Source organism: Ornithodoros turicata, chromosome 6 (genome assembly GCF_037126465.1).
Source record: "Ornithodoros turicata isolate Travis chromosome 6, ASM3712646v1, whole genome shotgun sequence".
Taxonomy (NCBI): Eukaryota; Metazoa; Arthropoda; class Arachnida; order Ixodida; family Argasidae; genus Ornithodoros; species Ornithodoros turicata.
The window spans coordinates 32,209,335-32,220,061 of NC_088206.1; the positions used below are offsets into that span (position 1 = coordinate 32,209,335).

At 44.0% G+C, this 10,727-nt stretch overlaps 1 long non-coding RNA gene across 1 annotated transcript; it reads right to left on the reverse strand.

Annotated features, from left to right (window-relative positions):
* Window positions 1–2,317: 2,317 nt before the first annotated feature.
* LOC135397821 (uncharacterized) lies at window positions 2,318–4,439 on the reverse strand. The gene is made up of 4 exons (XR_010423781.1): window positions 4,219–4,439; window positions 3,989–4,085; window positions 3,747–3,865; window positions 2,318–2,562 (listed from the first exon to the last, which is right to left on the reverse strand). It is a non-coding gene; the product is annotated as an uncharacterized LOC135397821 (long non-coding RNA).
* Window positions 4,440–10,727: the final 6,288 nt, after the last annotated feature.

Below are 10,727 nucleotides of genomic sequence, written 5' to 3' on the forward strand. Positions count from 1 at the left end.
GGCGGTATGGTATCCTTCGGGATTTGTACTCTGTTGGAATACGTGGTAAACTGTTGCAATGTATCACTGACTTCCTTCGGGGACGCACCTTCAAGGTCAAACTTGGCACAACACTGTCACGCCCATTTGTACAAGAAAATGGCGTCCCGCAGGGATCTGTGCTCAGTGTCACTCTGTTTATTCTTAAAATGAATTCCATTGCAAATGTCATTCCCCCTTCGGTTACATACTCGCTATATGTGGATGATGTTCAAATTTCATGCTCTTCTGCTAGCATATCGAGATGTGAAAGACAACTTCAAATCACAATCAATAATCTCGTAAAGTGGGCAAATGAGAACGGCTTCAAATTCTCAGCTGAAAAAACTGTCTGTGTCCCATTTTCGAGACTCAGAGGGATGTTCCCCGATCCCTCGCTTAGAATGAACCGTCAAGAACTTGTTGTGAAGAGCGAACACAAATTTCTTGGTGTCATCTTTGACAAAAAACTTACATTTGTTCCCCACATCAAGGACTTGAAAACTAGATGTTTGAGGGCATTGAACCTTCTTAAGATTATCGCCCACAGATCCTGGGGGGCAGACCGTGAAACGCTGCACCGCATCTACAACTGTGTTGTCAGGGCTAAACTTGACTATGGGTGCATAGTGTACGGGTCAGCCCGACAATCAGCTCTGAAATGCATAGATCCTGTTCACCACCACGCTTTGCGATTAATCCTGGGAGCATTCCGAACATCGCCTGTGCAAAGTCTCTATGTGCAATGCAATGAGTGGTCTCTCGAGAGACGACGGGCCTACCTTGGAATCCTCTATGCAATAAAAATTTCTAGCTACACAGAGCACGCTGCAATCTCTTGTGTTACGGAGACTCGTTTTGAGCAAATGTTCTTGAACAAGCCAAGAGTAATTCGCCCATTTAGCTTACGAACACGGCAAAATGCTGAATTGTACAGTTTTACGCTCGATTATTCTTCACTTTCAAAATGTAATGAGAGAATACCACCTTGGCAGCTAGTTATACCGTCAAACTTTTCCTTAACAAGGTACAACAAGAGAAACACAAACACTGTAGTTTTGAAGCAGGAGTTTGAGACTTTGAGGGAAAGCTTCGGCGGCCATACTGCCTTCTATACAGATGGATCAAAGAGTGAAGCTGGTGTATCGTGCGCTATGGTAACGGAGAACGTCACAAGGGCTAGCCGCTTACATCAGACGTTTTCAATTTTCAGCGCTGAAATCATTGGCCTGATGCTAGCATTGCGCTTCATCCTTGAAAATGGAATTAAATCATCCGTAATCTACACAGATTCGCTCAGCGCTCTGTATGCTATTTGTGGACTGCAACGAACAAAAAACACTCTTGTCCAGCAAGCGCGATATCTTGCCAGCACAGTTCTCAACAAGGGTTATCGCCTGACCCTTTGTTGGGTGCCCAGCCATGTAGGCATACAGGGGAATGAAAAAGCTGACCGGGCTGCTGCAGAGGCCGCGGCCTCGGGTGAGATCACCCCTACTGCCTTTCCTCATCAGGATTTGAGACCCCTGCTGAGGAGGGCGATCAATCATAACTGGCAGGAATTTTGGACCACACAAAAGGATAACAAGTTGCACGTGATAAAACCCTATGTGAGAAGTCCCGGGTCAAGTCCATCAAACCGTTTACAAGATACATTAGCCTCCCGACTGAGAATTGGACACACGCACTTGACACATGGCTTCTTACTTCGACGTGAGGACCCTCCTATATGTGTGCATTGTGGTGTGCAGCTGACCATTTTACACATTCTCTGTACATGTCCTTTTTTTGAGGAGCAACGCAAGAAACACTTTCAACAATTTTATAAGTATTACCTGCCTTTCCACCCGACCCTTTTAATCGGTGACGAACCAGCTGTGCCTTTCCAGAAAGTGTTGCACTTTTTAGAAGACATAAATATTCTCAATAGGCTTTGAGGTTTTAACTTGTCCATTTTAGACTGCCACAGCTTGTTTTATTTACAAACATAGTCTTTGTTTAATTACATCAGTGTATTTTTAACTCAGTTTTATGCACTCACCAGCATTTGGCGCATTATGGCCATAGTTGTCGATGCGCCATAAAAATCCTAATCATCATCATCAGTAATGCATGAAGGCCACTGCAAAGTTGTGTTGACAAACACCACTTTCCGTTTGCCATGTCTAAATGAAACCAAACCTGACCTGAACCAAAGTAACCGTTCTGAGCCTGGAATGCACAAAGAGAAAAACGCAACACACGCCACAACATTAACAGATAGGCAAATGAGCTGTGGCGAGCTCCACCTTGGGACAAAATCAACAAGTAATTAACCAAAAGTCAAGACGGCCTGAAATATAACATCTCTGACTGGTAGCAGGACGGTCCACGTTCAATTCCTGGTGCTAGCACTGACTGGCTTTTTCATGAATTATTTCTTGAAGTTTCCATGTGCTTGCGAACATGAACCATTCCTCAACCACTGTATCCTCATGGGGTGATGAGGGTTTGTCATCCCAAAGAGACTTCCATTCTTGCATGTGTCCTTACGGTTGCTCACCACTGCAGAAGAAGAAAAAAAGATTTAATGACAAGAAATGGATAGTCATATGTTTACTTTATAATGATTGTGCACAACAGAAAGAAGACTTTCGCACAGAAGGCTGTACTTCTTGATGTCTAACATCAAGTTACAAAATTCCAGAATATATGAGACTATGTTGTAAGGTAGAGAACAAGTAGAGCGAGGGTTGGTACAAATATACAAATAAAAATACAAACATAGTATAATAAAATAAAAGAGGGTACGACGCCATCAGTTTAAAACAGACAAGGGATGAGTTGTGTAGCATAATACATGAATGACTACGACGGCCAGATAAGTACTTGGCGCAAAAGGCATTCACGGGCGACACATTCAGGGAAACAGTGCTACAGTGTCTTGTCAACTCATCCCTTGCCGGCTTGAAACTGATGCAGTTGTACCCCCTTTTTATTTTATATTTATATGTTTGTATATTTATTTTTATGTCGTTACCAACCCTCGCTCTCTGCCTTACAATATGTTTTATATATTCTGGGATTTTGCAACTTCACGTTAGACATTAACAAGAGCAGCCTTGTGCATGAAAGTCTCGTCTTATTAAAATTTAGATGCACTCAACAATCTTCTTTGTGTTGTGAATCTCTACGGCAGGATACCTGCACATTGCTGTTCTACGTACTGTGACTTTGCAGTAAGATTATGGACATTGGATAAAAAGACTACACAGCACTTCTCAGGTATTTTTGCCTAGTGAACATAACATGTATGCAGTATGCACACAGTATTTGTGCAGTGGACCCACTAAAAATGTAATGCATGTGGCATTGCCCACAGTAATCCACCAAGTTTAACACATTGTGTGAATCCAGGAATTTTAGCTTACATGCCAATCCAGTACCACTATCCTGTGTGAAGTTGTGACAAATAAATAGTTCCCATTTTTCTTAGCTCTCAGAACACAGACAGTGAATTAATAGGAGTAGACAATGTGAACGAGAATTCTTGGCTATTCTTAAATCAAACATTCACAGATAGTAAAGGCACCTTCCTCAATGGACGTTGATGACAGCGAAAATTCTAAAACACTATCAGAGACGACATCAGCTTCTGCGTGTCAGAAAGGATTGTATGTGCAACAAAAATCCAGCTAACAGTAACAAAAATGTGCAAAAGACAAATTAACTGAACTAATGTAATGTACCTTCTATATCAGACAGTGAAGCTTGTAACACCCCATCCACAGGAACCAGTGTCCGGACAGCAAAAGTGATTGAACTGGGAAATAGCAGCTAAACAGAATGGTGACCTTTGTTTTCCACCCTGAAAGCACAGGATGTAACGTTGAGGGCAGATTTAAGAGTGGAGTCAAGATGTCTGCATGAGAGCGCCCATGAGAAGTGCAACATAGGTGAATACTCAAATTATAACATCATATTGTCATACCTGTTCGTGGCAGCTAGACTGCAACTAACGTGTCAGCAATTTCTTCATGCACCAGCTGCAAGCCACATGGTACTTCATTTCCGGCTTCAGCGTGCACCTGTGGTTATTCACAAGTTGGATTATCAATACTGTTTTGTTGTTAATTGTGGCTATATCAGAGTAAGCGCAGTAGGACAGCTGCACAATCGATTCATGAAGCTTGCTATTTTTATATCTGAACTACGGCTTACCTTTTTGCTCTCGTTTTTTGCCTTGATCCTCCGTGGCACGTTCAAAATTTGTGAGTCAGGCATCTCAGATTTTCGTCAGACGATTTCGTACCGAGATTCCAAATACTTAGCAAGCACCGCTGTCGCTGTCAGCCAAGAGCTTCGCACTGCTTGGTCTTTTGGCAACTTATAGTAGGTAACATTTGAATGCTCCGATGCATTGTTCTAAAAGCGTAGCACCGTCGCAACTTCGTCGTGGCATACCACGTATCATATCGCTCCAGCCCATAAAAGGCAAGGTCAGCACAAGGAAGTGTACTTTCCAAACGACGCCGTGCCAGAAAATATTCACATCCTTTGTTTCCGGCTTAGCAATAACATAACAGCTGTTCGCTTATGTACGACGCACAGACGACGAAACGAAAGAAGCCAAGCGGCCAAGCCAAGAGTCCATGCCAAGCCGAAGACAGATAAACCGAGACGTCGGTGCGCCCGTGCACAGGGTTTGCCGACGGTCTGACGGGCGGGCGTGGGAACTAAAAAAATGTTTTCTAAAAAACTACAAACAGTTGGACCAAGATATTTCGCACACATATTCAGTGTTCGCGAATGAACACAGAGCGCGAGTATCGCTTAGTTCTGCGGCAGTTCAAAATCGGCATATCTGACCTTTAAGCGAGCAAGGAAAGTCACTTCTACCTCGGACAGCATAATACGATAAAGTCTGAGTTTTTGCAAAGAAAACTAAGCTTGAGCATGCTGCGTGCGTGACAGACACATACTAACGAACAACAAACAAACAAACACTCCTATTAACTTCTACTGATAGAATTTGAGCTAACCACAGGATAAGGACAAGGCGCACCGCTTCAGGAAGGCATATCAAATGAGGCGCAACAGGACCGGCGTCGAGAGGTCATAAAATAGCCCGCCCAAAACAAAGACATCACCAGTTCGCGAGCCAATTCAATTAAAAACGCTCGCCGTATCCTACAGATTGCAATGCAAACGCGATTACTCCTATTTTTTTAAACTAATATTTCACACAATAGTGCCTAAATTTATCGGTCGTGTCACACGAAAAGGCAAACACAAAGAACTTACTTGTCAAGCGTGGTGGATCCCAGCTTCACAAACGAGCACGCACGCTCTCACATTTTTTGTAGCCACGAGTGCAAACCCAAAGTTAATTCGCAACCACATAAATCCATATTATTCCTCAGGTCAATAGTAGTAATCATTCAACCCAAGTTTTACACAGAAAATCCACGGCAAGTATTGCACTTTTTACTTTAAATTATTTTAAAATTACTTTAAATTTTTTAAAACATTTAAATTTTTAAAATTTTTAAATTGTGGAAACCTGACTCAGTGCAATACTTGTCGTGGATTTTCAATGTAAAACTCAGGTTGTAGGAAATAACAAACTAGATAGAAAGGAAGCAGACAGTGGGAAATAATTTATTTGAAAATCAACGACGCCATCTTGAAGAAATCACGCCAGTGCGGGCGACTGGAGCACGACGGTTGCAGAGGCAGGTGGCAAGCTAGTTCCAAGGCATCACACCAGATGGCGCCAGCATCGTAGCTCTATACAAGAAAGACAGAGAACAACACACGACACATAAAAATGGTGCAGTTTAGCGACACGTAAAAATGGCAACACTGCTCGACAAGTCTAAGCATGCCAGAGCGCAGGGAAAAGGCCTAACCGCTACTGCTAAACAGCACGGAGAAAACACTACACATCGGGGGAAAAGGCTTAAGGCAATCGACTAGGCCTAAGCACAGCGTCACAACACTACGCAGCTAACACAAGGCGGGAACCACTAGCCACACGTCGGTAAAGTGCGTCAACAGGCTTGGACACCGCTAAACATTCGCGTACGGCAAGAAAAGGCTTAACACGAGCACGGTAAAACAACATCGGTAACTCACTCGGTAACTCATCGGTAACAACATCGCGCAAACATCGGTAAATCACTCACCTTTTTCCCCGCTGCGACGGAGCGTCCACTCTCGTCGACAGCCAGGGATCAAGTGACGACGGAGCGACCGACCGCACGTCTTCTCCCCACGAGAGCCAGAGCTGGACTGACGTAAGCGCCACTCTATGGGTGCTACGCATGCGCGCGCGCTCCTAGTGCCCTCTGTGCGCTCCTACCGCCACCTGCGGCGACCTGCGAGAGGCTAAGAGAGAAGAGCATTCCTGCGCCCTCTTCTTGCGTTGCTCATTGGTCGTGACGTCATCCCATTGTCCCAAGTCTACCCTGCTTTTTTTCACACAGTCGACACAACTGGACAAGGTCAATCTGCAATGAAGCCATGGCATGACGTCATCATGCACCTGCGTGGCTCAAGGACGCGTGCACTCTAGACAGGGGACTTATTATTTATTGAATCACTATCCCAAGATTATTTCCTTTATTCTTCTATAAGGATTGAATAGGAAACTATTGCAGAACAGCACCATGCATGAAAGCTGATCGTAGGAATTCCAAAGTCTCACTAAATGAGACTTGCCAAAGAACAAAATATCCTGACACGTAACTCCATCTATGGCTAATAAGAGGACTAGGCACTCAACAAATCAACACAGAGTACGGGCAACAAGGAGTGCAGAACAATGCGTCTACTCTATCTGACAGCCAGGCACGGAACTGAGTCGTAATGCTTTTTCTCCTCTATAAAGTCATGCATCTGTCCCTCTTGAGGTTGATTTCTGAACTAATTTAAGCGCGAAATTATTAAGAATAGCACTATTCCCATTCAGGGCAGCACTATCGACATCGTCAAGACAAGAATGTTCCTTGTCAAGAAAGAAAAAATACAAAGCGTCAACAAAGGAAAGCATGCATATCGGGGCATGTCAGGGCACGTCAGGACAAATCGCACGACGGTTGGGCAACAGAGGAAAACAAACACTTGAACAGAGTGAAAAGACACTCACTGTCATCGGACACGTACACTACATTCCCTCATTGTAAATCCGCTCGTCACAAAATCCACCTGCATCGTCGAACACCATTCACAAATGACGAACCACACATCCACACCCCATCAGAGGCAGACAGAACACCACCTAAGCTACGCTCTTTCACTGATGATCAACGCAATTGCTAGGATCAGAATTAATGTGTCTACACCCACCAGTGTCCAAGAGAGAAGTGAATCCTTGCGCCCCCTGCAGGCCATTCTCATTGGTCGTGACGTCATCCTATTGTCTCAGGGCTACACTGTTTTCTTCCACTAATGATCCTCTAGACAAGGTCAACCTGAAACAATAGTATCGCGGTATGACGTCATCATGCAGGTGCGTGGCTCAAGGACGCTTACGCTCTAGACAGGCGACCTGTTACTTATTGAATCACTATCCCAAGATCATTTCCTTTATTCTACTATAATGATTGCATAGGGAACTATTGCAGAGGAGCACCATACATGAGAGGAGATTGTAGGAATCGAGCATTTCCTTCCCAAAGTCTTACTAAATTAGACTTTCAAAAGAACAAAATATCCTAACACCTTCAATGCCTACATACAACGAGCTAATCGAGACATGTCCATCCCTTCCGACAGCCTGGCAGATAACTCAATAATGTCGCTTTGTTCCTCGACTGGATAAAGCCATGCACCTGTCCCCCTTGCGGTTACTCTCTGAACTAAATCAATCACAAAATTATTAAAAATATCACTACTCCCATTCAAGGCAGCACTATCGTCAAGAATGTTCCTCGTCAAAAAGAAAAAAAAACTACATGTAGAAGGAAAACATGACAGAACAGGCCAGGGCATGTCAGCGCATGTTTGTCAGACAACAAGGGGGAAAAAAGCAAAGAGAAACACTTGAACAAAGCAAAAAACCAACATCAAAATATTTCTAAGCACACGCACTCCTCTTATTCAAAAACAGTGCTCATCATAAATCCGTCCAGGACAATACATACCATTTTTCTATTGCTACACTTTTTTCCAGTAACGGTCAATGCATTGCTACAGACTGCGTGACGTCATCACATCCTGCCTGAAGAAGACAGCGGCAAAGACAAAGACTCCTATTATTTATTGTAACGCAAGATTATTTCCTTTGTCCTACTCTTAATGATATTCATTCTTATTCAACAAAAAAGCAAACCAGTAAACTACCACAGCTCTTTTAAAATAATAAGTGAGTCCACTCAACATCATCACCAGGCTTATGTAATACACGACCCTTTCTATGCTCGTATACTCATTGTCTGAGGCTACACTTGCGAACAAAAAGGCGCGAAAGCCGGGGGGGGGGGCAAAGTTCCATTCGCGCTCGACGGAGGACTAGACAGAACGCCTTTACGGGAACATGATGGCATTCGCATGATTATTGCATTGCAGTTTAGAAAAACTACTACAAAACTATAATTTTAGGAGCCTATTAAAATTCTACTTTCTATGGAAACTATAATTGCCCTATTAATTGGATCGCTATTAAAGAAGCGCTCCAATTTTTTTCTCTTCCCATTTCAGCCTTGTCATGCAGTGAAGCAGACTCACATCCAAAATAATTAATTTACACTGAGGGTGCCGTGCTTCAGGAATTCCTATCCTGCGCCCAGATGCAAGCATTTCTTCACGGATACCTTTAACAGCTGACTTCCTCAATATACCGAGCTCCTAACAACATCTAACAAACAATCAGAGAAACCCTCTTCTTAGCTGTATTATGCGACTTTCTTCTGCGTAAAATCGGTGATTTGAGGAAGAGAGCAGCGAAAAATTGCGCGCACTTGTGCTTGACTTAAAAAACCTGAAGCATATGCTAATAAACTAAGAAAAAGACACTCACGTCTCGTATCTGATAGTGCCACATACACAGACGCATTGCCCTTGCGTAAAGAAAGCACAGGACAGGGATACACAAATTTCCTTAGGTGAGCAGGGAAAAGGCTTAAGACCTCAGGTCACCACACATCGCCACGCGGCTAGCACAACATGGCACCAACGAGATACTAGCAGCGGGAAGAACTGCAATACTGCTAAACAAGTCCAGACATGCCATGATGACGTCACAAATCAGGAAAAAAGCACACGCATGCACGCACAGAGGACAACGCATTAAACACACGGAGCGCTCAGGAATAATCGTAGCGTTACCGCACATCGCTACGAAGCTGAACGTCTAACACAAGACGACAGCAACAAGATATTAGCGAAGGGTAAAAATTGCAACACTACTGAACAAGTCCAGACATGCGACATCGCATACAAAACACTGCTCATCGGGGAAAAGGTCTAAGCCTGCGGCGGATCATCATAGAGCATACACAACTTCATTTTTCTATTTCGCGTAAACTAAACGCGGTCTGTTTGGAAAACGACGTACAAATTTTCTTAGGGAGCAGAGAAATATAGAAATTTCCACTTCGTGCTCGAACAGTGCGCCTGCTCGGGGAAACGGTAACGGATCGCGCGCGTCGCGCGTCCAAACCGCTGGGCCCGCGTTGCGCTCGCAAGGAGAATCGCGCGCGTCGCGTGTCCAAACCGCGAGAACGGGCCCGCGTGTGGCTCGCTTGGGGCGCGGTTCGGGCGCACTGGAGCAGGCGCACTGTTTTATCACTTAAACGGAAGCAGAGTTGACATTCTTGTACCCTGGCGATAAATCTTTTTATTCCAGCGCCAGCAGAATGTATTCAGAAAAGGCTTCGGGTGTGTAAGGTCAGCCCAAGGCGTGTTGATGGGAGCGCACTGCTCTGTTGGGTCTCTATAGTATTCTTGCAAAATATATGGGTGCAAGAAAATAAAAGGAAAACGAAGAAGACAATTCACTCCTGTATGATGATCGCTGCGTAGAAGCACGGCACCGTTTTCTTCGTGGAGGTATAGCGAACGTGCATTCCTTTCTTTCTTTTTTGGTTCGCGTCGTTCGAGTGGCGCTATCCTATTACATCCGGAACGAGGACCTATCGCTTTGCGATCGCATACAGGAGCGCACCATCTTTTGACGATGGTAGGATAATTATTGACCTGAGAAATAATATGGATTTATCTGGTTGTGAGAATAGACTTTGTGTTTGTGAGTGTGAAAATGTGAGTGTGTGTCTGTGTGTGCGCGCGGGCGCGCGCGCTTTTCCGATCCAGGGATCCCACTTGACAAGTAAGTTCTTTGTGTATGCCTTTTCATGTGACACGAGTGATACATTTATGTACTATTGAGTGGAATAGTGGTTTAAAAAAAGAGGGTAACAGCGCTTGCATTGCTATCTGTAGGATAGACCGAGAGTGTTTTTAATGGAATTGCCACGCGAACTGGTGAAGTCTTTGTTTTGGGCAGGCTATTTTATGAGAGCCGGTCCTGTTGCGTTGCATTTGATACGCTTTCCTGAAGCAGTGTGCTTTGTTCTTGTAGTGTGGTTTATTCCTTTATCAATAGAAATGAATAGAAGTGTTTGTTTGTTTGTTAGTGTGTGTCTGTCACGTTTTAGCCTTGTTCAAGCTTCATTTTCTTTGCAAAAATTCAGACTTTATGGTATTAAGCTGTTCGAGTAGAAGTGACT